General features: G+C 42.5%; 1 protein-coding gene across 8 annotated transcripts in view; it reads left to right on the forward strand.

The window, feature by feature from the left end:
* MAST4 (microtubule associated serine/threonine kinase family member 4) overlaps window positions 1-26,945 on the forward strand; it is a 1,731,733-nt gene that overhangs the window by 1,107,582 nt on the left and 597,206 nt on the right. The window lies entirely within an intron of this gene.

Raw genomic sequence — 26,945 nt, forward strand, 5'->3', positions numbered from 1 at the left:
TGTCAATCATAACGTGGTAACCTTTGGGTGAGGCGGTAGCATTGTAATGCACATCCTGCCTCCTCCCTTTAGCTCTTGAAAAGGTTATCACCAATGCACATTTCCAGGAGCTTTTTCAAGCGCCAAGTCGCAAATGGTAACAATGGAGGTAGATGAATAACACTAGGCAAACCGTTGAGCGATGTGTAGGTTCATAAGAAAAATCCGATATATGCTTGCTTAGAGTTACTCTACATCAAGAGCACATTTCTCACTTTCTCACAATTCCAGGAGCAGTCCTAAACTGTGAATGTTGCATCTTCCCATTAGTGATCACTTGTGTGAACATTTATGTTTCCAGAACTATAAGAAGTGTATTTTTCTAAATGGTAAAATATTATGCATAGGTTAATTTATTGTGGCTAAATTTATTTTCTCTACACTGAGAAAACAAACCCCTTTCCCATATTCCCTACTAGTCCCCACTGTCAAAAATGATATACTCATTACTTTAACAGGAGTAAAGCTTCAAATGTTTTTGGTTAAAGTGTTTTGTGAATACTCACAAATATCATGAGGCTGTGTGGGTATTACAAACTTTTGCGGTTGTCCTTACATACTGCCCCCGTCAGATTTACTCTTGTGTAAGATTACATTGTGCTTTGGTACTTTAGTGTGAGAGTATACCAGTTCACTGTCACAATTGGAATTTTCTGTTGTAAATGCTATTTGTCCACTTAAGCAGATAAATTCATAAGTATGTATGTGGCATTTCTATAGCACAAACCTAGGCAAAAAGTAGCAGAGAGCTGTACAGGGTCAAAGACGAGCGTAAAGTCAATGAGTGATAGGAGAGGTAGCTAATTTACTGACTGTTAATGAATTGCGATCAAGTATTCTTTAAAGAGTTGTGCCTTCAGCCCCTTACTTAATTGAAGGTGCTCCTGGTGGATGTGGGGAAGTTGTTCCAAATCCTGGGTGCCTGGACTGAAAAGATCTGCTGCTTTGTTTTTTCTTTTTTACGCTTCTTGGTCTGCAGTCTGATGGTGTCTTGACTGCAGGTGTGCTGAGAACACCCAGACATGGTGAGATTGTCTGCAAGATGGACAAGGGTGCTGTTTGGTATGGCTTCGTAAGTGATGCAGCTGGATTTGAAGATGGTGCGGGTCTGCAAGCAGAGACAATGACGTTCCATCAGAATGGGGGGGGAGCGGAGGGGGGGGGTTTGATGTGATCATATTTCTTCAGGCCTTGGATGTGATTCAGGTGCAAAGTGTAGGAGTAGAGGGCGCACAATGGAGGACGGCACCTGGGCATCAAAGCATAGACGAGGAGCCTCAGAAATAGAGGGCAAGACTCAGAGACTGATAGGGAGCCGACTTTCTACACACGATTATAAACTATTGGTCCAAACCCACATGTGCTACAATTGAAAACGCCAGGAGAGATTACCAGGAGGAGAGTTTATTTCATGTGTTATTGTGGCAGTTGGCAGGTAAAGAATGGGTTTGATCTCGGAAAAGAAAACAAAAAGAACGTACTTCCCATCACTTACTGCCGCTGCGCACTTTGCCCTCTTCAAAGTTTTAACATGCTGTTTAATTCTCTCTTCCTCTCCAAGGGACCATGTAGTGCATGTCATATGCGTGTTTCCGCCTTGATCATTTCAGCAACGTTCTGCAATTAGTTAATATCTACAGTATTTTCTGCTCCCCCTAAGCCGTGAACAGTAGTACAATTCTCTGAACACCAGACCTGGTTTCTCGTTGCACTCATTGGCCTCCCATGCTCCCCCCCCCCCCCCCCCCCCGTGAAGTAAGTGTGCAACTTTGATGTTCATCATCCCTAGATCCATGATACCACCCCCTTTGGCACAAGGCCAACTAGCTTTACAATTTACTGAACCACGTCATCACATTAGTTTACTCTTGCTCTACCATACCTTGATCAAACATCTTTGCTCACACTCTCTTCACTCTATCGTCCCGCAAAGCGCGCTCCAATGCCCCAGTGTTTTTGCCACTGTAAGCAAGAACAAATGAAAGATGGGTACATGAAAAGGGAAAGAAGGAAGGAATATTGAATGAAAGGTAGGGTAGAAGAATGGATGGATGAATCAGTGGTTGAATGAATGGGTTGATGAATGGGTGGGTGCAAGGATATGTAAATGAATTGATGGATGAATAGGTGAATGGATAAGTGGATGGGAAGGTGAAAGGATGGGAACATGGATGGATGGTTATGTCGATAGACATGTGAAAGAATGGCAGGGTTAAGGGATGGATGAGTGTGGATGAAGAGGTGAAAGGAGTATCTGGATGGATGGATAGATGATTGGACAGATGAAAGGATGGAGGGATAAAGGGAAGGATAGGTGGAAGGTTATGTGAAAATATAGCAAAGTAAAGGGATGGATGAGTGGGTGACAGGATGAATTGATGAATGACATATGGATGGATCAGTGAATTGATGGCAGAGTGGATAGATGGCTGTATGGCTGGCAGAGTGGACATATGGATGGCAGAGGGAGTGGATGGATTAGAATGAATGGATGGATTGATGTAGATAGAATGATGGATGAAATAATGAATGGATGACAGAATGCAAAGGAGAAAGGGTGGATATTATCGGCGAATGGAAGGGTGACAAGCTTACAGGGAGCTCCTCTAGGGAGGGTTAGGGGCTCACTTTCATGTTGCTATAAGAGCTTAGGTTCACAGTGGGGGACATTTTAATTTTCTTGCTGCCCCCTTGCCTTCAACCAAAACGTGTTTCGTCCTATGGACTTTTCCATGGCTGCATCTCTGCTGCCAGAGGGAAACATTTCACAACTGGCGAACATGATTGTTTTACGATATGTTTGGCTGATATTTTTGATCTTATTTTCTCGTTGTAGGGTTATCTGTGTTTTTAAACAGCCCAGGGTTCAATACTTGGAATGTGGTCTATGGCATTCAACTTTTGTATTTTTAGTTGGTTCTATCACTTATTGCAATTATGTATTTACTATTATAATAGTGATTTTTAAAAACCACGTGAAAAATACGAGTTGGACGATATTGTTGGCTGTAGGAATCATGTACTTAAATGGTTCTATGTACCAAATTATAGCTTTATTATGAACTAAACTATAGTTGTTTTCTGAACGTGATTGTAAAACTATACTTTTTTGTGCTCCATGCCATTTCTTGCTCATTTATGTACTTAGCCGGGGCTATATATGGTCAGTGGCTTGTATCGCCTCCCTAGGGAGCAAAGGGCTCCCTCAGCTGTCGTAGCAGCATCACCATTTACAAAATATATATTTGCATTCATTTCACTAATTTTGGATGTGCAGTAGTTCTTCCCACAGCTACCAATCTCTTTGAGTGACTCCAGGGCTACCCTTATGATACATATATGCATCAATGTTTCCCGTCCTCCCCCCAGGTCTGCCATCTGTTTTAAGTAATGTAGGACAGTCTCCAGTTAGCATTGGGTTGTAAGGGATTGGTAGTGACGAATCCTTTCTCAGCATTGAAAAACTCCCAAATGAAGCGGTTTGTTGCTCGGCCTCATTGATAAGCCTGTGACAACACGTGACCCCACGCTCATATCCGAAGGAGCGTGGGGGGATTCTTTAGTGTCTCCCAGCTCCTTCTTGCTTGACCAGTCCAATAGCTGGGCGGGTCTAAGGATAGCAAGCACTGCCTCACTAGCCACGTTGTCAGCCCGATCCCTTTTTTTTGGGTGGGGTCTCAACTTCACCCCTCCCACTCCCAACTGAAAAATGAACCTGGAGGCAGAGAATGGTAGGGCAGGGACTACGACTGGTCCTATTCACCACTCCTATTTTCCGCTTTCAGAATCTTTTCAGACAACTCCTTCCTCTCACAATGATCTTCTCCCCACGATGAGCATTGGGAGATGATAGAGCGGTGTACCTGTGCATCAGACAGGAGCCTGACACTGTTCGGATTTTACAGAGTCTAAGAAAAAAACATGAAGAAAAAAGAGTGCCTGGCTCTTTCTTTTTAGGGCACAGACACAATGTTCAGAATGCAAGCTAGAAGGCAGACAAGATTTGGATTTTTTCTTAACCTAATTTTTTTCCCCACAAGCGGTTCACTCTTTAATGGGGCACAACCGCACAGCTTTTTTCTTTCCCAGTGCTAGTCTCTTCACAAGAGTCATTGTTTGAGGAAAGAGCTGTGCTCCTGTGCCTTGGCAAGGAGCCAGACACTGTTTGGCTTTTTTCTTTCAAATGCAATGAAAACTCAAACAGCGTATTTCTCCAATTTTGGGGAGCCCAGAAACAGAGTTCTGTACACACGCAAGAAAGCAGATGCTTTTGCATTTTACCTAGGCTGAGAGAAAAATCTAACTGTGCCTAGCTACTTTTGGGGCACAGACACACAGTTCTGTGCCTCAGGAAGAAGGAAAATGTTTAAATTTTTCAAGTCAAAAGAAGAAAATCTAAACTGCAGCTGCCTTCTTCTGTGTCCTACCAACGAACCAGACCATGTTTGGAATTTTTCTTAGCCTAAGAAAAAATCCGAACAGCACCTGGCTGTGGCACAGATGAATAATTAAGAAAATTCAATAGCTCTTTACTTCTTGCTGGGAGACAGATAACCCTGGGCGGACAAGTACGCTACACTCGCGAAGTTTGTCCTACTTCACGCTACGCGAATTGCACGTAGCACAGTGCAAAATCACGTAGCGTAGTTGGCATTTTTGCTGTCTCGCGTCCTGAACGTCAAGTTGGCGACCGCGAGCGAGCAAAATGACATCCCGGCAAGACTTTTTCGTCGTTCGCGATCAGCAACATCAAGTTGCCGATCGTGAGCGTGGAAAATAAACCTCCCGGCGAGATTCTCAACGCGGGGAGGTCAGGTTTCTCATTGCGAGTGGTCGCGTATGCTCGCGACCGTTCGAGATGAGAAACTACCAGTCCGCGTTGAGAAAGCTGCCGCTTGAGTAAAAATCTACTCAAGTGGCAGAAAATGACAGCTCGCACTGTGCAAGATGCCGTTTTCAAAGATTGCACAGTGCGGACAAACATTCAGCACTGTGCAATCATCGCGAACAGCGCACTACGCAGTTTGCGTAGTGCTACGCGTATCTCGCGTACTGCGAAGTGCACTTCGCGTAGCTACGCGCAGCGCTACTACACGAATTACGCCCAGGGTTATAGACAGACATACATCCCCTTCTCAAAATGCAAGAAGAAAGATCTGTTTGTCTTAAATCCAGCAAAAAGCTAAACATTTTCTGAATTTTATCTTAGCCTCTGAAAAATCCAATGAGTGGCTTGCTTGTTACAGGGGCATGGACATAGGCCCCGCCTCTCCAAATGCAAAAGAAAGTAGCTATGTATATGTGTCCCCAACATGGAGCCATATGCTGTTGGTATGTTTTCTTAGTGTCAGAAAACAGATAACATCTCCATGTCTGTTCATTATTCCTACGTACAATTTGGGGCCTGGTGTGGGGGTGGAGGGGTGATGTGAAATCCATGGGAGATCCAAGAGAACTATAAAGTGCTGAAAAGTAGGCAAACGTCTGAATGCAAAAATGCATCATTATTATAAGTATTTGTCAAGAAACACATTTTTAAACTAAAAAAATAGTGACGACAATTGGAGACAAATGAAAAATAGGTAACCTAGTTTTCTCACAAAAATAATATACCATAGCTGTTAGATGCTTCCTGTAAAAAAGAACGTGTAGTGTTTGTGTGTTGTTCAGAAGTCCATAATGTCAGGAGTCAAGAATAAGGCCTTGATTTACAATATTTTTCATTGTGCATTCACCATGCAGACCTGTTAATGAAAAAATCTAATGAATAGAAGAAAAAGCTGTGGGTGAATTAAAGCTATGTATATTTGAAATAGCGAACTAGCTATGCGTTTAGGGATAAGGAGCCATTTGTACCACTCTGAATTCTGGATTGCACACAATGCTAGGTGATTCTAAAGATTCTTTAAAAAAAAAACTTGTTGTAGATTTTGACTTGCAATAGGAGGCACAAATATAGGTCAATTCAACATATAAAACATATGTCTGGCTAGCCTGCATTCTCACAATTCTCATAATTAAAACAGTACTCCACAAGTGTCGGTGGACCTATTGCCTGGGACAAGAAATGCCCAAGAAAGCGATCATGGAGAGTGCAAAGAAAAAACACTTGGATTAGGTTGAATTTTGGTATGTGAGTAGGTGATTCATTTAGGCCCAGAGTTGGCCCTGTCCTCTAAATCCGACCAAATTCAAGTCAGTTCTGAAACCTAGACACATAAGGGATGTCCAAGGTGCTGTGTTTTGCTGGCATCCATTCACGTCTTCTTTCCCAGAATTCCCCGATTTAGGCAAATGTTGGCTTAAAAATATAAGTTGATATTTGTGTGTCAGAAAGTTTTTGAATTTGCAGGAACAGCAAATAGCCCAACACACAGGAATAGGCCAAAACTGTGAAATGAGAAGTCAGTGTCATGTCAATGTGGTCTTCATACGGTCAAAGATTTGTTACTTGCCATGGAAGAGATTCATAATACTGTATATGAAGGCAACAGCAGGAGCGTTCCTTCTGGACCTCTCTACTGCCTTCGATACTGTTGACCATACCATGCTAGCCAATCCTATAAAGAATGAAAGAAAAACAGCCACTCTCCTCAAGTGTTTTATCTACTTTTTCAATAGGGGGAGCAATCTGTTAAGCTGGCTAATTTTATGTTTGCTAATGTGAAGTGTCGCATGGGGGTTCCCGAGACTTTATCACTGAGACCTATACCTTTCAAGCTAAAGGTGTTCCCGCTTTCCAAGCTTATTCAATTTTTGGGTTGTACTGCTCTTTCATATGTAGGTCTAGGCCATTTGTCTTATTTGCCTGACTGCCTTACTGCAACCTTTAATTTTCTCAAATTAAATGCCAATAAAACGGAGATCTGAATTATTGACGGAACTACTGGGACAGTTGGCCTTGTAGTCTTGGAAGTATACCTCCCACAGTCACTAATGAAAATATCTTGGGTATCTTTTTGGACCAAGTGCTTTTTATGAATTCCAAAATAAATGCAGATTTCAATGCAAGTTCCTGGACACTGTAGTTAGTGAATCCGCATCTTCCCTTTCTTCCTGGAGGAATGATCTTCCTTATGTATGATCTTCAAGTTAGGTGTCTGCAGCAGTTTATATTTGGACTGGCATCCTCTGCTATGCGAGTTCACCATGCCACATTTTGCTCATTTGTCATGTAAAATCTTCGATCTGGTCTATGAAGCTTATAGAAAGCTACATTTGCTGGTGATGGGGTAGATAATTCAAATAAGGGCCTCTGTGTAATTCATCCAGAGGAGTCTTGCTTAGTCATTTGTTATGTTCTCATTCCCCCCCAAGATCTCTGCATTGCGAAGCCTTGCTTTTACCACAAGTACCCTCAGTAAATTTAGTGCATGTTTTGGTTGCTGATTCGGATTTCTTGGCTCTAAACTTTGTAACCATCTACTACTATATTTAAGACAGATGGGCCAGTACATTCACTGCCTCTTCAGAAGGGCTCTAAAGTCATTTCTGTTCTGTTAAGTCAAGTCTTTGGCCTGTTCTCTGTGATATGTAATATGTTCTTTAGCACCAGGAAGCCATTAAATATATGTTATGCTTCATAAATAATACAAAAAATCTATTCCTTTCCACTGCAATAGTCCCACTTCCACATGTAAGGTACTAATTTTATTGGTAGATGTGTGAAAACCTTGGATAGTGGAATGCATGCTGTTTATTATCAATTCTGGAGTTTTCGGTCACAGAAAAGTGAAGAAATTGTTATTTTGGTGCTAGTTTCAAGGTCTAAGGTTGTTAGGTTTCCCTGAGTTCAAAATCATTCCTTTGTGTCTAGTGAGTGGATATTTTCTCAAGCCCATTGAGAACCTACACATCCGGTATATTCTCCCACTCAGGAGACACTGGGGAATACAGATGTTGGCTTTGACAGTGATATGTTCCTGCTTGAGGAAGGATGAAGGAAATTAGTATGTTGTGCAGAAAAATTGCTGAGAATCTGACTTGTGCTTCGTTAAGTGCATTGTCCTGGCCAATCAGCCACAACGACGCAGGTTTAACACCCAACAAAAGAAACATTATGAAGTGTTAATGTTGAAAATATACGATTATAATAAGTTTCCATTTGGCCTTACTTGTGACCTAAAGACAAGTTGAGTTTTTAAGTTTCCCAAATGTACTGCATGCAATTTATTACCTGCGGGAATCCCAAACCAATTGAAATTCCATATCTAATTCCCCCACACTCAGAGAGACCTGAGAAATATAGACATGGGTCAAACTTTGGGAGTGAAATCTTTCTTCCGATGAAGACTAGAGTGGAGTACCATGTTTGGAGAAAAATGATGAAAATCTGACAGATGTCGTGTTAAACACATTGTGTTTTCAAGCCAATAAGGGTGAGTGAGGTCTGATACTCAGTGAGAGAAGCTTTAGAATATCTAGATGTTGGAAATTTATAGGTATTGTAGGATTCTAAATGGTCCAAGGGTGATAACAGAACCAAAAATGGCCCACTATGCATAGTGTTGTCATCCATGATATCATTTCAGATGTTGCATTAATGTAATCAAAGATATCATAGAACATGTCATGAGTGATGTAATGTATGAGTCATGGCATGGGTGTGACATAGTTAATTCAATTAACTTAAACTAGTGCATTTCAGTGGTTTTGTGTTATAAATGTTTAGTTTTAACTAACATTTTCATCTAACTATAGTGTCAATTTAACCTTTGTGGGGTTTTTTTGCTTTTTTTTAATGTAAAGTATGATATAATAACCATACCCAACTATAACGTGAATTAAACCTTTGTGTTTTTTCAATGAATTTCTAGCTTTTTTTAAAAGTAATATTTTATTACCATACTTTAATAGGCCTATCCCGCTTGCTCTGCACAGTGTGGGGTTGGCCTTAAGGCCCGGCATGCAACCTCCACGGGCAGTCAACCCCCCACAGTGCTTAGCCTTCGGGCAGCCATGAACCCTCAAGGCTCTGCCCTTTTTTGTTTTAGAGGCGCCGCTGTTCAACCGCAAGATTACACAGTGGCTGCGATAAGCTTCGCTTGACAGCAGTGCCAAGAAACACAAACATTTTTTTAATTTGACCCCAGGGTGTGTGCCTCTGGTCCCCTCACCAACAAGGGCCAATGATTCAGGGTACTCCTACTCTGCCCCATTATTTCTTATTTTATTACTTTTGTACGACAAGGGGACCGAGTCATAAAATTGTGGCCGCATCTTTCTGTTCATGTTTTGGCCAGCCAGCCAAATCTCATGTTTTCACCTAAAAGCATCACGGTAGTGATGAGGGAGTACAGTGCCAGCCAATCAGATTGCGTGTTTTGAACTTGCGGTACTCTGCGGTAGTTCTGCAATGTTACTGCATGATAATATATACATACATTTTGAACCTTAATTTCTCAAAACCTACTTAACAGATTTGGGCCAAATCAAAAAAACAGGTTGTCTGGGTAAAAATCTAGTTTTTGTGCCTTAATAATTCCATTCAGCCACTTTGGCGGTAGTGCTGTTCAATTTTCCTATAGGAAATTGCATGAGGAAAACACGTTTTGGGACGCCCCCCATCCTTTTCTTGCCCCCCCCCCCCCTGCTTGACAGACCACCATGATTTTTTCACAAAGGATTTGAGTAGGTTTAACCTTTTTTTGGGCGAAAGTTTCTAGAAGATTTGTCAAACGGCGTTAAACATTACTAGCAAACCAAAACATACATTTTCCTTGGCAACTTTGTCCTAACTGAACTACACAGTGGTGACCACCATTGTATTATATATATTATCGCACTCAACAGTGGCAATAAATAGCATATTACACTCTGCACATCTGCACAGAGAGAAAATGTAATCGAAGGCCAAGTGGTTTGTATATGTCACCCAAACCCTGAGAAGGCAAAATAGAACCATAATACACGTTACTCCTTCTGTATAGTGTATTACATGATTTATTTGTTAATTTCAGTAGTCTTTGGAACGATTTAGAACATTTGTGTGGCATCCATTTAGCACTCATTTGTTGCCGGACACTGCAGATATGTTGGTGAATGTTTTGAGCAACATGTGTTTTTGTTGGAGATAATGTATTAATATTTAAAAATTATTTATGTAACATTTTCTATAAAATAAATCACATTTTAAATTAAGTAAGGAAATTAAAACATACATTCTAAAATGTGCTTTTTTTGTAGTACTGTGCCACTTTAGAGTACAATAGTACATTAGCTACACAATATATATAAAGGAAGAAAATAAAGTGCAATGTGGGACACTGTAACCTTTTGCTGACATTGTTCAGTATTTACAATGTTTATTTTCACACTAGTGATCGTTAATTGGTAGGTGCTTGTATCAAGGATGGTCCTGCAAGGATGAACTTGCCATGTGTGCCTGTTAATGGTCTAAGGGCAGCACTGTGATTGTAAAAGTGTGTTTTGCCTGCTCTGAAGGAAAGACAAAATGCTGTGTTTCACTTTTTTATTTGTTTGGGAACATAAATATTCTGCAAAAGATTTCAGCACTGTTAATTACAGGAAATAATGCACACGTAAGCATCTTTTTGGTGAAATACAAACATTGAAACCACTAGCAAACATTTAGTAAGGCTAACGACGATATATGGATGTATTTATATATGTTTGTTAAACATGGCAGGCAAACAGCAAATATTGAGTAGGAGTCTTCATAGTTATTCATGGCAGTACTTGCATTTCTGTACTTGAAGCATCAGTATACAGGCCCAGGTCCAAAAGAAGTTAAGTAAAGTGAAAGGAAAGCTGCAGTTTGTGTCCAAGTGTCGGCAGTTGGGGGTGTGACTCACTGCCAGTCTGAGTCAGACATCTTCCTAGTTTAAACACACCAGCCAATGAAGTGAAGAGTTTCCCCTCATCAGCGAGACATCTAGGAAGCTCCTCTCACCAGAGTGCATTGCAGTCAGGGCACGAGTTGAGGGTACACGCAGGCAGATGGCGTCTACCCACTGTTTGCACAGGGTGGGCACCGTCTATTCTGCCAAGAAAGTGGGCACCACAGAAATATGCAAAACTTGCCCCAATGTAATTTTCCGGCACCGGGACACATTCAGTAGGGCTTGCACATTGTCTGCTTTCATTGGGAGCAGCAACGTGCAGGCGTGGGGGCTTATCGCATTCCAGCTGGGCTCATAGCAAAAACTGAAGTTAAGGGTCATCAGGCCTCATTTTGTTGGCGTATCTTGGCTGGGAGCTATCTGGAGCCTGATACCTAAATGCAATGTAGGGGAGACAAAGGCACAACGCTTTTCACTTCACAGGTACTTGAAAGGCATGCGTTTGACTGTATACAGTCCCTGTACATAAGAGATATGCATGCACTGTAAGAATGTCAGATGTGTTCCTCTGTCCCAGTAGTTCAAGAAATAGCAATTTAAAAAACAGTGTTTTGTTGTATTTCTTTTATAGCGCTACTCATCCCATTGCAGGGTGTCAGAGTGCTTTACATCACACGTACACATTATGGATTGAAAATAAATCATATTGTGTAAATCAATGTACAGGATGTTACATAAGACAGTGAGGGTTGCAAGGTACAGGAGCCACATGTCTTTGATAGCTCACCGTGCTATATTAGAAGGATTACAGTTTCGGAACTGCAGGTAACAAAAGTATCTATGTGTTTAAAGCAGTAGACCATTTACATAAAATAATAATCTGTCATCTGCATGTTGCATAATGTGCTTTGCAGGAGACATATTAACCCTCTACGCTACTTTGATTCAAAACTGGGACTAGACAAAACACAGACCTCTTCACCAAATAGTTATCTTAAAAATATTATTATTCCCTGAGATTTGCTAGGCACACAAAGATCCTTCCAGCGTCTTAACCCCATAAGATATTTTAAAATGCAGAATTTGCAACCAACTAAGCACAACAGATTTACTGCCATGTTTCTCCTTGTTTCCAATTTCTTTGTGGCAGGGTTTAAAAAAAAACAAGATGATGGATGGAGTGCTGAAACTTTTCAACCACTCACCCCTGGTCACAGATCTGGTTTTAATACATAATTCTTTTGCTCCCTATGCCATCCCCGTTTGGACCCAGCTATTTGCAAATCAGTTTTGACACTGCTCCGCATGGGAACTGTCCAACCTGAACTGCCAGGCCAGGTCTTCCGTGGACTGGAAACAAGCATCCTGGGACCAGTTTCAAGGTTTCATCCCTCATCAGCCAGGCTAGCTTGAATTCAGTGGCACATCGAGCAAGGGGACCCCCATCTGGGCATACCCTTGGCCACTTAGGGCGAACATAGCAAAAGCAACAAGATGATGGACGGAGTGCTGAAACCTTTTAACCACTCACCCCAACTCACAGATCTGGGTTTGATCCGTCATTCAGTTGCTCACTATGCCACCCCAGTTCGGACTCAGCCATATGCAAATCAGTCTTGACCCTGCTCGTCATGGGAACAGTCTAGCCCGACTGTCTGTTCTGGTTTTAATAATACATGTAAAAGTTGTGGTCCAGATTTTGCGTTGGGGTTGCACCTCCTTTTTTTGGCACAACCCTGAGGCAAAATCTAATTTGTTAAATATTAAAATGTGCTCAAATGCACTTATGGCAAAACTGCTTAACATATGTGTGAAGTCTTAAGATCTGATGTCACTTCCTGTGGTGTCACTTCTTGTCATGGGTTGTAAAGTCTCTTCTTTTGATGCCACTAGCAATGTCACCTGCCGTGATGTCACGCACTGTGTTGTCACACTCCATACTGCCTAACTTGGTTAGTCCCCCCGCTTCTTTTTTTAGGGCTGGTGTTCTGATTGTAGTGATCACTGGCTATGATCACTGCCCATGTGCTGATTATCATGTAAACTTTCTATGGAGTTGCACCTTGTGGAAAAGTAGTGTATTCCTTTCCGACAGCCTTGGAAACAAAAGGACATGTAAGGAGGAAGGGGGGCATGGGGATGTGTCTTCTGTCTGTGGCAGGTACCCTCCATCTGTAATTCCTACACAAATAGAATAGAGGTAACCCTAACAGTGTTTACAAAACATTTACTGCACACGTTATAGTAACTGATAATGTTTCTGAAATTTCCAAACACTAAGAATTAAATGAAGCTCAAAGGGGCCGACGTCTGCCAAAAACTTCTGGACTCAAATACAAAGGGGGAAAGGGGGCAGTAGCTCCTGCATATGCTGCGAGGACCCAGGGCTCGTGCACATGAAGTCTTGAGGATAGAAGATGGATCAAAGGAGGGTCTTCCCATCTCGGGGCACACTTAGGGGCTGTCTTTGGGGACAACCCAGAGCTCACAAACTGTTAGCAAAAGTCAAAAAGAATGGATCCCTTTCAGAAAAAAAACGAGTATTGTTGGCGCAGCTTCACTGGTTGTCGAGGACTATTGTGTCATAAAACGCTAGTAAGCAAACAAGCATATGACCTGCAGAGGGGCAGGAGGCTGAGCACTGATGCTGGAGTGAGGCAACTGTGGGGTCTCATGAATCAAACTGGTAGTAACACTGGTATTGTAGAGCACAGGTAGTTTGAGAGCATTGTTGCTACAGGTGTGCCCATGGATCCATATACGAGGAGTGGTGGTAGACGTGCATTAGACAGCGAACCCTAATCTGCAAACACAACTCTAGACTTTTGGAGAATCTGTTGTGCTTCCCCGCCTACATTGCTACTTTGATTCTACTCATTATGTACATGATTCACACAGCATTTTATGCACTGAATTCGCAAGTTGGAGTTAAGAGCGACATCAAGTGCCAACAAGGACATTTTGTTCATGAAATTTCATCAAGCTAAGTTTCGCATACAAACTCGGGATTGCGTTTGTGGTGGTATAAAGCAGCTATCAATCACACCAACCTTGTGTTTTTTCCTTTACATTATCTTCCATATCGTATGTATTGGTGTAAATTACATTAAAAATGATGATGGGGTTATAATTTGGTGTTAATATAACTTTGGTCCTGTTAATATTAAGGAATAATGGATGCTCAGTTCTTCCTCTGTTGTATAGAAGGGACGGGAGTCCAGGAAAGAATAATTTTATGAGAATAATAATTGCAGGTATGCTATTAATACTGCCTAGTTACTTTACAAAAAGATTTGAACCTGAGAACATGGAGAGAGAGAGTGAGAGTAGATAACAGCACAACCCTGCCCACTCACACTTTCTCTCGCCCTTGGAGTCTCTCTCACACACACACCAGAAGTACCATTTGGGTCTGTTATATAAGGCAATGGAGTTATCAACAAAGAGAGGACATATGGAAAGACAAAAATAGACTCAACTGCCTCAGTGTTTGGTGGGCGGTGGTATTCCCCAGTAATTGTTTGCTTGTGAACAGATGAGCGTTACTCATTTATGGCATTCAGAATAGAGCACTGAGCGTCTGACCGGAGTAGAGATCTTTAGGATTTTAAGGGTAACCGCAAATCCTGATCTATCACAGACATCCGTGATCTCACCGGGACCTTTAGTCTTCGAGCCCCGGCAACTTCCCTCGCCCAACTGATCTCTAGAAAGCTGCAATTTAAGGGCACCTTCCGTCTCATCTTCAGCTTGAAGTTTTGCAATCACCAACCACGAAATCTGGCACTGTCTACCAATCAAAGAATGCCTAAACTTCAGCTCCTATGTCTGACTCACAAAGCTGTACATTGACTGACTTTCCACTACTTCCTCAGAGTGGTCCCACAATAACAGCTGGCCAGATGCCTGCACCTCTGTATTATGAGCTAAACATGTTTTGAGGAATGATGCCTTGATATGTAAGGCTCCACCTTCTGAAAATACCTTTCGCATTTGCTGTTTTAAACAGACTATTCAGTGCTTTGGAGGAGTCTGAAAATGTACAATTATCTATTTACAGTGATGTTCCAGCTCAGAGCTCATTAACCATGCTCTCCGTGTCTCTGCTAGCCTCACCTCTCCCTCTCAGTTTACACTCTTGGTCAACCTGTGGCCCAGGAGTGCTGTGCAAGGCAGTTCCATGTGTTCAATGTGAAAAACCAACCTGGTGAAACCTGCTCTGACAAATCCATTCTAATCAAACTATTCCCTTGAAGCCAGCATGACCAATCCAACTGGGTATGTGCCTGTGGTTCCCTAGCTTCAAGCATAAGTGTTTAGGAAGGCTGTAACAATATAAAGACAAACCTCAGTGTGCGATCCTCAGTATATAGGCTGCTTGAGGAACATAGTCTGTTTTGTGCTCACCAGCATGTCACAGGTCAGGCGATCTCCTCTGTGTTCACCGAATGCACCAGTTACAGACTCGCAGGTGTTCAGGGCTAGATTATTAGAATCCTGTCTACATGGTTCAGGTTTCTCTGTAGTCTGCTCCACCCAGCACACAGTGGCACTGGCTCTAGCCAGCAGGATGTTTTCCAAGCAGGAAGGTCCAGACAGTCATTGGAACCATTTCTGGAAATTGCCTGATCAGGCAAGTTCCACAACTACTTGATCTCCTTTATTTAGTTCCAAAGGACTGTTCTTTATATTTCCTGGCCTCGTGTGTCCATATCATGTAGTGTGCCTAGTAGTTCCTTGAGTAAAGGTTCCATCATGGTAGCTCCACTACTGAAGAAGGCAGAGGCAAATCCTAAAAGCCTGAAGAACTATCGGCCAATATCTAGGCTCCCCTTTTTAGCAAACGTAGTGGAACAACATGTACTCAGAGCCCTCTCCCTATTTTTAGAGGAACCTCTGCTGCTTGATGTGCAGCAGATGGGCTTCAGGGCTCACCATAGTACAGAACTGGGGATACTCTCGGTGCTGGATGAGCTTAGGCTAGCGGCTGCTAAGAAGGCTTCAGTGCTGATCCTTATGGATCTCACAGCCGCGTTTGACACAATGGATCATGCACAAATTTTGAATCCACATTCAAAAGCAGGGAATCCTAGGCGTGGCATTTCAGTGGATCTCCTCCTTCTTGAAGGATCGGACACAAAAGGTTCAGCTGGGTGGCCATGTGTCCGGTAAAGAAGCATTGTCTTGTGGAGTCCCCCAGGGTTCCGTGTTGTCTCCATTGCTTTTCAAAATCTACCTTCAACCCCTGGTGGCGGCACTAGCTCAAATGGTCTGTCAAGTGTTTAATTACGTGGATGACCCTCAAATGATCCTTCGGATCGACAATTCTATTCAAGCACAGTCTAGCACACAGAACATCCTTAGGTTCACAATGAACTGGATGACTGCTAACGTGCTTAAAGTAAACCCAGATAAGACTGTGGTTCTACCAATCATCATGGGTGGTAACCCCATGTCAAACCTTTTTTGGCCACAAGAGCTAGGCGCCACACCGATGCTTGTCCTGAAGAGCCTAGGCATTAAGTTGGACAGTAAGCTGGCACTGACAAAACAGGTGACAACAGTGGTAGGAATTTGCATAGGCCTTCTCAGGCAACTTTGGAAATTGGTGCCTCTGCTATCCATTTCAACTATGCAAACTGTGGTGATGGCACTGATTGTGTCACAACTAGACTACGGTAATGTGCTATATGTTGGGCTGCCGGACAGGTTGCTAGGGAATCTTCAAGTAGTTATGAACGACGTGGCTAGAATAATTTTTAAGCTCCCAAGGCGATCGCCATTGCAGCAACAACTGCAGTGGCTTCCAATTAAGCAGAGGACTAGGTTTAATGGCCTGTGTATTGCACATAAGGCCATGTATGGGACAGCACCAGAATACATCAAGGACCGTCTAAAGAGATATGTGCCAGGATGATGCCTCTGGTTATCCAAGGCAAGTCTGTTGTCCTGTCCACGATTTTAAAAAGTCGCCATGGGAGGAAGAGCCTTTTCAGTACTGATTGCCCAGTTGTGGAACAAGAGTGGCTTTCCCTTGCACAAGAATGTGCAAGGGAAAGCCACTCTCTTTCCATTCAGAAAAAAACCCATAAAACTGTTTATGCAGGCTTCTGGACACGATGAGCTCTGGCCAAGTGGTACTGTACAGGTAACAATTAGGGTTGTTTGTAATTTTCTCACAAGAGCTAAGCGACCATTTTGTGATTGTGCTCTATATAAATTACACTTCACATTGCATAACATCATGAATATATTCCTAGTTATTTTAAATACATTACTTTTTTCTATATGCAGTTTTTTATATTGTGTAACAAATTTGATGTTGTTACTTCCTTCTTGATTTGCAATGTGCATTCAAAATTCTATTGTTTACTAATTTGGCACACTGTTGTGTTTTTATTGTATTCATGCCTTTCCAGTGAATTCCCCCACAATATATTTTTTGGTAGCCCTTTCCAAATTTCCTTTACAGGCTCCACTACCTTTGGAACCTTTGGTCTCTCGCCTTCACCTCACTTGTTCCGTAAGGCCTTCTTGCAGCAGACAAGCGGAGTTAAATAGTAAATGGCATACCATTGTTGGGTGACGGTACACCAATGTGAGAAAGGTTACCACAACTCCTTCCACCGTTAACAGGCTCAACATGGTTGACTGCTTCCAGCCTCATCTATCAACACTGCCACATGACCTCATCTGAGCTAGCAAGGGAATCACCTTGAAAGAAACCAAGTGGGATCATCTTTATCTACTAATGTATGCTCAGCATGTGCACTCTGGACAAACTGATCCCTGTTTCTGATCCCTCTGTGTGTCCCTTTTAAAGAGAAGACAAAGATGACCTTTAGAAAGACTGTCAAGGGCTGTGTAGTGAAAGTGAGTTCTTCAGGCAGAGGTGTGTAAAAGACATGACAAGGCCACACCTCATGTATGCAAATCAGTAGAATACATCATTGCATTTGTCAATCAGTTTCCCATGTCTCAAAATGTTCAACACTAAAACAGGTAGCTCAAATCTGATTACAGAGTTCCTTCTTTTTGGCCAAATTACATTTTTTACATACTTTTGTTGCTGATTGTAGGTACTAAATCTGAGATCCAAAGCGTAAGGTAACATTTTATTTAACGAGACATCAACTCTGAAGTGGTCTGTCAAATGTTCAGTGCAGATTATAATTAAGCCTGGGCAAAGCACTACGCTACGCTCGCGTAGCTTGCGAAGTTTGCGCTACTTCACACTACGCGAATTGCACGTAGCACAGTGCAAACATGCGTAGCGTAGCGTTGCGTAGTGCAGCGGTCATTTTTTGCTTGCTCGCGGTCCTCAACGTCAAGTTGGCGACCGCGAGCAAGAAAAATGACATCCCGGCGAGACTTTTTCCTTGTTAGCGATCAGCAACATCAAGTTGCCAATTGCGAGCGTGGAAAATAAACATCCCGGCGAGATTCTCAACGCGAGGAGGTCAGGTTTCTCATTGCAAGTGGTCGCGTATGCTCGCGACCGCTCGCGATGAGAAACTACCAGTCCGCGTTGAGAAAGCTGCCGCTCGAGTAACAATCTACTCAAACGGCAGAAAACTACAGCTCGCACTGTGCAAGATGCCGTTTTCAATGATTGCACAGTGCCGGATGCTTGTCCGCACTGTGCAATCATTGAAAAAGGCATCTTGCACAGTGCGAACAGGGTACTACGCAGTTCGCGAAGTGCTACGCGTAGCTCGCGAAGTGCACTTTGCTTAGCTTCGCGTAGTGCTACTTCGCGAACTACGCCCAGGGTTAATTATAAATATAATCTGTTTTAAAGTTGAGAAACTACAAGGATGATTTCTCCTGCACCACATTATGCACAGTCCACCACTCAGCGGTAGAACTTGGAGGTGCTGGAACACTTTTCAGAGTGGGGTGCTGGCCATCAAACTCACCTGGCTGAAGCCCCTCTGTTGTGCTTTGATGCCAAGGGAATAGTTATGCAGGATGTGCAGTAGACCTGAGCTCAGGGACAGATCAGTATATCTCTACACCTCAATTAGGATAATTTTTTCACTATGAAACCATGTACTAAGAGGCCATCTTCCTTGCACTCATCAGGACCCGTGGTATGCTCACCGTCCCAGCTGCTGATACATAGTTTGGAATGTTTTTTCTTTACTTTGAAAGTCAAGTATGGATCTTTGTTTAATCTCTGGTTTATTTTCACCTGTATCTAAGCAAGAGTATCATTAGTTAAAATTATAAAATATCCTAAATATGCAGTCAGAGAAAGGATCAGTTAACACAGCTCTACCAGCACTTTGTCAAATTAATTTGCCTGTCCTGAGACAGTCTGTACCTGGGTGCACAGTTAATGCTCCAATACTAATAACCTCGGTATCCTTAATTCTCCAACTGAACTGCATCCAGGCTATCTGGGGGTGCTGCAGCACCGTGCACCCTTGCTTCCAGTGCCACTGGTAGAACTGATGCTGTGTAGGAAATAGAAAGCACTGTTATGGTATGTGGGGGGTCTCATTGTTAACCTTGTAGTAAAGACAGGACTGCTTCAGCAAGTGGTATTCTCGGAGAATGAAAGCCTCTTGTTTTACAGAGCACATGAGGCTGGTGCATGTTTTGCTAGAACTCCGCTGAGAACAGAGGGCAGCAACTCGGAGCTTCAAATTGAAAACACAAGTGAAGTGCACATGATATAAAATGTCTTTAGTTAATTGTGTGCGGAAAACTCGTTGCCATTTTGTTAATCATATGGTACTTACAATTTATAGTGAAGAATATTTATATCCTTTGTTATACACACAAATCCTAACGCCCGTTGTGATTTACCAACACTCTTGATTCATATACATTCTTACCGTATCTGTACGCAAATTATTGTGATCTGTACACCGTTCCTTTTTATAAATTCATAAATATAATAATATGCATTTTTATAAATATTAAATAATTTGATTAAGGGTCTTTGCTGACAAACACTTTCCTGAACTTACTTTGAGCTTGGAACATTGTTTTATTTATTAATTATATGCATACAGATTGAACATGCATTAGCCATCATGAGGTGCAGTCACAAATCTGTTTTTTTTCTTTTATTTTGAGTCACTTTAAATATTGGTTGGTTTCATTCGTAGTTCTTCATATGCCTGATATACTTGAGAATTCTTCATTTCAACTATTCAGTGGATGGCACATAATCTAATAAATGTTTAGACATCTAGGATTTCGCTTTAAATAGCTGCAAGTACAACACATAAATGCGTCCAGATCATATGCATCATGTTTCCAAAATTAATGCAAATCTCATTGATTTCTAAACATTCAGATTTTACTTGAGAAATCGAATTTAAAGTAGGATGCTGTCCATCTGCTCATCTTCATTGAAACCCTTACAAAGTGCTCTGACCTCAGAAACCACGTAGGCTCTCTTGAATGAAGCTTCAATTCTTGATGGCTATTCAGCACAGCTGTTTGCGATGGTCAGCTATAATAAACATTTCCATTGTTGCGGTTGTGACCAACATAGTGTATTAGGTGGAGTCCCCGATGCTTGTTCATAACGTGTTTAATGCTGTAATTTAACACACCTTACAGAAGACTATCCTGACCCTTGTTTGATATTTCTGACTAGACATAATTAATTTAATTGACCTATTATTGATTCTTTTTTAATTGGTGACATTATATTGTTCTGATTGATGTAGCCCAAGGGGCACCTTTTCTTTGTTCTGTTAATATTTACTTCCGCCCCTTGTGCTCTTGGGTGCACACGTTCTTTGTTTCAATAAAGCGTTGTGTCAATGATACCTGGCATCCTTGTTTCTCACGGCTTTACATGGTGAATTAATCAAAGTACCATGTTGCACTTTCGATGTAGGTCCTGGCCGTGGATAGGTCCTCAAATGAGACTAGTAAACAGTGGCGCTCCTCTTCACGTCTTAGATTTGAAAATACTGAGTGAATATAAACCACAGAATGAGTATGGAGAATTTTAATTAAGTTAATGAATAATTGCCTAAAGAAAGTCACATAATCTTCGGTGTATGTACAGTGCTGCATAGCAACCTTTATTTGGGAGGAATTCTGCATACCTCTCCCTGCACTGTGATGCCGTAAAAGTTAAACCTTTAACAAAAGTACAGTCCTGTGAAGAATGCGGGTTAATAATTTTGTACATTTGTTTAGTCCAGTCCTCACCTGGAGTTATCAGACTGTCTTGCACTGTAGTATCTAGATATACCTTCTAAAGAGAGAGCCGATAACCTAAATAACCTCAGAGAAAAGGGAATTTACAGATAAAGGAGCACAGTTTAATTAGGTCTATGGTATATGGCACTTATGAGCGACCAATGACTGCTCCACTCTATAGTACTTGGTACTGCGTTGCATAACCAGAGAAAATGGCATGAAGAGACGTGGTCCAGTGGCTTCCCTTTTTTTCCCTGTTGGGTTCAATTCTTGTGTTAGGTGTGCCTGCAGGGACGGGCAGTTTGTTGTTGCTGGAAGTAAAGGGCGTTGTATTCGAGGCAGCAATACATTCTCGCGTCCAACGAGAGCTATTCGAGATACCTGAATCATGTAACTGTTTTTCCGGGCTCCACTGGCTTATTTTGCTTTTGCATTCCAGTTATCTTTAGTCATTCCCCTTAAGAGGATCACTTCCTGCTTTTATTATGAGTGATCAAATGTTTATTTTCGAATTCTCGGGTTGTTGAGGACCGTGTCCATGACTTTCTTTTTATTCAATGAATTTGTCGAGCACCTCAAATTAAATTTTATATGCCTATCTTTAATGTTTAAGATTGGTTTCCCAAAGTCTCTTGGTGTATTTAGTAGCTACTCATATTAATTGTATTAAATCGATGGACATTATGGCTTATCCGGTGTTTCTTCACTTATTGAATATCATACGCTAAATCAGGCCTCCTTGTTGTACCACTGGTCGGCTCCTGGACCATAATGTCTAGGGCACGTTTGCCTGCCTAAATGACTCGTATATGTGTATGCTGACCTCTTCAACATGTTTAAAGTGATTAAACTTTAGTTGCAACGAAACAATTTACTTTAGAAGATTTACATACAGAATGTTTATTAATGAAACGACCAATGCAAAGCTGGTGGCCATTTCATTAGGTTTGTTTTTGTATTAGAATTGTGTTTTTTTTTCGCAAACGTGCATTTCACTGTACTGTTATATTCACAATGAAGCCGTCTAACAAGGTAATGCACAATATGTTGCATTTTCTTCTTGCTCAATATTGTGGTGCACCTAATTACCTGATGTGCACTTTTAAAATGCACACCAATGTGCTGTGAATGTAATTTTGCTTATGCAGGGTGTAGACCCTGTCCAGGGGGTCCACAGGACGGGCAGATGGCCCCCAGGTGTGTTGGTTGAGATGGTTTCCTACTGGAGTCCTGTGATCCATCTTCCTATGGCTCTGCTAACTTTGCCGACTACAGCCTTTCATGCACTTTGCATGCAGGGTAGCAAGGGAGAGCAGTCAAAGGCTTCTGATTGAGGAAATGACATCAGTGCTTTAAATGGGCTGGTACTATCCAGTACTGAGAATGGCACTTTTTCATTTTGAGAGGGAGAGTAGCTGCACTTCTCAAGAGTGATGTAATACGATTAGTTGGAGAGTACCGGCACTTCTCAAAAACAAGCAGGTACTCTGGTGCAGGGTACCTGCACTTCTATTTTTCCATTTTAACCACTTTGTAATATGAGGTGGGGCAAAATAGCAGTCATTTCATTCAGTTGGTGACACGCATTCTTCACCGGTGTTCATCATCCCTCTGAAGTAGCAACCCTTGTTCATGTGTTTTAACTTTAGCTGCTCCAATACCGCAGGCTCGTCATCAAGGCGTTCTGACTGACAGTGGCGGCTGGTGACATTTGAAAGTGGTGATGCGTGCGTAAAAGTGACGCCTGAGTGCACCACGGCCAGCGAGCGCAGAGAGCAAGCCCGAGCGACATAAGGGGGGTTCAGGGAGGATCTCCCCCGAGAAATTGTTTTTAAAAGATTGGGCAAATGGTGCATTTTCAAGCTAATATGAGAAACCAAGAAGGTTAATAAAGAAATTGTGAAAGTGTAGTTAGTACATTGCACTTCCCCATTCTGGAACTGACCCCAAGGCAATGGTAGTATGCGCAGAGAGTTAATATGCCTACTGCAAAGAACAAATAGCATGCAGATCACAAAAAGGTCATATAATGTAAATAGTTCAGTGGATTACTGCTTTTGTTAGAGTCATGCTTTTGTTACTTGCAGTTTAAAAGTTACAAGCCTAAGTTAGTGGATAGTGCTAGTAACTGTCATCAGAGAGCTGCATAAAAATTGCAAGGCATAGGTTAGAGCGGTATGATTTTTTCTCTCCAGTCATTCATTATCCTAATGTTGCGAAAAAGGGTGCATTTGGCTAGAAATTAATTCTTATTTGTATACTCAACACAACCATGGTGTTACAACTGGTTTTAAATTATACTGTACGTTTGTGCTGCTCCAGACCAAACAGTCAGTCTTAAACTGTACTGCCTGCCATTATGGATAACATGTGACACCTGCTCCATGTAGTCCACGTTTGTTTTATGTAACATTCCCTATGCAATGATTTACACACGTATGCCATTATCTCTGTATAATGTGTGTGTGTATGAGATGTAAATGGCTCTGAAATCCAACATTACACAGCACTATAAAACAAAAGAAATGCATGTGAGAGAGGGGCTATGGGGAGATGAGGGAGGAGGCTATGTAGGAGCATAGTAGATGCATAGAGACAAGAGTCCCAGATGGATTCGCCTTACAATGATTGTATGTAAAGATGAAGCTTGTCTTAGCTCACTGTAATTCAGTTTATGCCTTGTAAAATGATGATGACGCTTAACACAATTACACGCTGTGCCATCCATGGAATGGAATTTGTTACCAGGTATGTTTTTGCTCATACCCTGATTACTAGCTTGAATTTTACTGCTAGTGTTTGGAAGCGGCTGCTTTCAGCACAAACCAGTGTGTTTATCACTTCCAAACTCAAGTAGTAAAATGCAAGCCATTTCGCATCCAACATAAGCCATTTGTCACTGCCCCCCACCCCTCCCCTTCCCAGCAGGCCACTCGTGACAGCTGAGTGATTAGCCAGGTAGTACGTCATCATCGTGCACATGGCAATTTGGGGAAGCCAAAATCTTCACACCAGGAAGAAAAACCCATAAAAACAGCAGCATCACCCGACCTGTGTAATGTAACTGGAGTTCGTGCAGGCAATGTGCTCGTGTAAAGCGCTCCAAGAGTTCGCGCTATATAAAAACCTGCAAAAACACATACACACACACGCACACAGAGTAACAAGAAAAATACTTAATAATTAAGGAAGCTTGATTGTTTAAATAAATACTAAATGCACTCTACTTTAAAACACTAATACATAATTCCACTGTTAAACATCCACATGCAAATTTGATTACTCGGTCATGAGAATGGCCTTTTTTGGTGTCACTCATCTGGTCAACAGATTGCTGGTGCATCGACCCTCACCCTCGCGATATAATCGCATCAGATTTCCACTGTATGGACCAATGCTCTGCCGCTAATTCTCGATTAAAATTCAGAACATTGTTTCCCGCCCAGTCCTTTTCACAAAGCCTGAAGTAGGCAGTAGATTTGCTGCGTCACGGCAATCTTCTTCTCGCTGCTGCTGTCTGGCCAAGACGGTCTCCGGCTAAAGTGCTGCACGACTCAGAGCACGGGCAGGAACAATGAATAGCAGACACAAATGCAGGCCTGCACGAAGCATATTTTATGATTTTTTTATTAAATCACTGCCAGCTCTTCTATCCATTTCACATATGGCTGGTAAAGCACATTTAAAACATGCTTTTAGGCACGCACGTGTATCCACAAACACTTTACACTCTGGCTCCAAACTTGCAGGGGTCATCAACTGTGTAAAAAGTTACTCAATATGGATAATAATAGAATGTGGCAGAATTCTTCAAAATGAATCTCTGTTCTCGTGGCGGGATTAAAAAGGAATTACTTTCCACTACACAAATAAAAGCTTCTGCAAGCCAGGCAATCTATTCAGATCGGCGGAGTATTTGGACTACAGTAGTCAACCCCAATTACATAGCAGCGGTGGCCGGCATGCTCGAGGGAGGGAGGGAGGGAGGGGTGGTCGCGGGTGGGGAATAATAAAACAATTAATATGAAACGTACCCGAGTGCCGGGATACCGCACACCGTCTCCGCTCCAGGCCGGTCAAGCTGTACTGGTGGGTCCGCGTGTTACTGCTGCAGGAAGCAGCCAGCAGGCAGCTTCCCTCCCCATACGCAACACAAGCCAATCACAACGCTGGTAGGCGCAGCAGGAGAGCGCCCCAGACGGGAAAAGGAGAGTGGGCGGTCCTGCCCGAGGGCAGGGGGGAGTGGCTTACCCACTGTTGTGGGTACTGACTGTTTGGTCGGCTCCAGGGCCGACCAAACAGTCAGTACCCACAACAGTGGGCAAGCCACTCCCCCTGTCCTTGGGCAGGACCGCCCACCCGCCCGCCCCAACCAGGCACAGAGGCACTTCTGCTTTCTCGCAAAGCGAGAAGGCAGAAACATAAATGGTAGTTTTTACCGTTTATGTTTCTGCCTTCTCCCACCGCGAGAAAGCCGTGGGGCGATGCCCCAATGGGGGAGCCACCACTGCTTGCCCCTCGTTATTACTTCCTGATGGCATGACCCATGATGCTAGCTTTTCATGTGATAGTATATATAGATCAACCAGCAAGAGTAACCGAATCTACCATACGAGAATGGGGTGCGCCACTCAGATCATTACCTATGGCCTCGACAATGCTGCAACAGCAACAGATAATCAAACCCGGGATCATTTTACATCAAAATGTGCCTCAGTGAGGAGGCGACTCCTGGAAACAAAGCCAGCTCGAGTGGCTGCAGTAAAGTGAATAACCTACAGAGGCGCCTGATAAAACGGGGGGCCTTCCTAGCCAACTCTGCCCCTCTTGCTGCCTCAGACTTGCACAGTGATCCGTTTTGTTCCGCACCCAGGGCATCAAAGTTTTGTATGAGTTGTATGATACAAAAATAATCTATTAATATCAACTTGTAGTTTAAGTGCGTGCTCCATACCCCCTTACTGAGCCCTTGGGGGGGTGGGATGTGATCCGCCTCCGACCGCACAGTGCCCGCGTTGTCGCACTGACGGTTCTTTCATCTGCGATGCCGAGCGTACCTTTTAGTCAAACCACTGACGTCTGGCTCCAGAACTGAGATCATTCTATTTAGTCATTCATTGTGCATCATTCCTGCGGGCTTGAAAGTCTTTATTTTTAACATTTAAAGCAAGCCTGCAGTCCTAAATGTGCAGATAGATACATTTCCGGTCCCCTCAGCAAAGTCCTCGCGCCTGTCCTGTGGACGTTTGGTCCCTTGGACAGGCTGAGGTAATGTTCTGAGCCCATATGTTACTTTTCTACAAGACTTGGTGACAATTATTCTAGCCAATTAAAGGGAACCTACGAGACGCACTTTTCGTTTTGTAATTTACCACCATCATCTGGGACAGATAGATGGGCACGGAGCGTGGGATGGATAATTATGCTGCGAAAGCAGATCTCGGCTTCCTCTCGGTTGTACTGTGCTAATAGGTTTAGCAAACCCAGGATCGCCCATTCCTACGTGAAGCCTTATGTCAGTTTTTGCATAAAAAAGGCACACCCTGCTCCCAGCGGCACACGCATATAGCTGGTGTATTTCTTGGCGCTAACTACCAATCCTGGTCCATGTGTCCCCCGGTGGTCGTCTCATCTTCTTGAGGTAGATTAGTATTATTACTCTCCTTAGAGTAAAATAGAAGGAAGAATAAAAGAAACCATGTGATTTGAACGACATGCTAATAAAATGTTATGTCTAGTTTTATGGTCATTGCAGAATTCCCCCAAAGTGGAATTACAGCCCCTTTCTTCAGAGAAAGAATTATGCGTTCATGTGTTTGAGTGGGCGGAAGAGGGGAAGAAAAAAGGTCAGACTGTCCTTGGTAATTATTCAGCTGCATTATTAATACTGCCCGTTATTAGAATATTATTGAGACTTTCTGGAGTGATAGT

This window comes from Triturus cristatus, chromosome 2_1, assembly GCF_964204655.1.
Source record: "Triturus cristatus chromosome 2_1, aTriCri1.1, whole genome shotgun sequence".
Taxonomy (NCBI): Eukaryota; Metazoa; Chordata; class Amphibia; order Caudata; family Salamandridae; genus Triturus; species Triturus cristatus.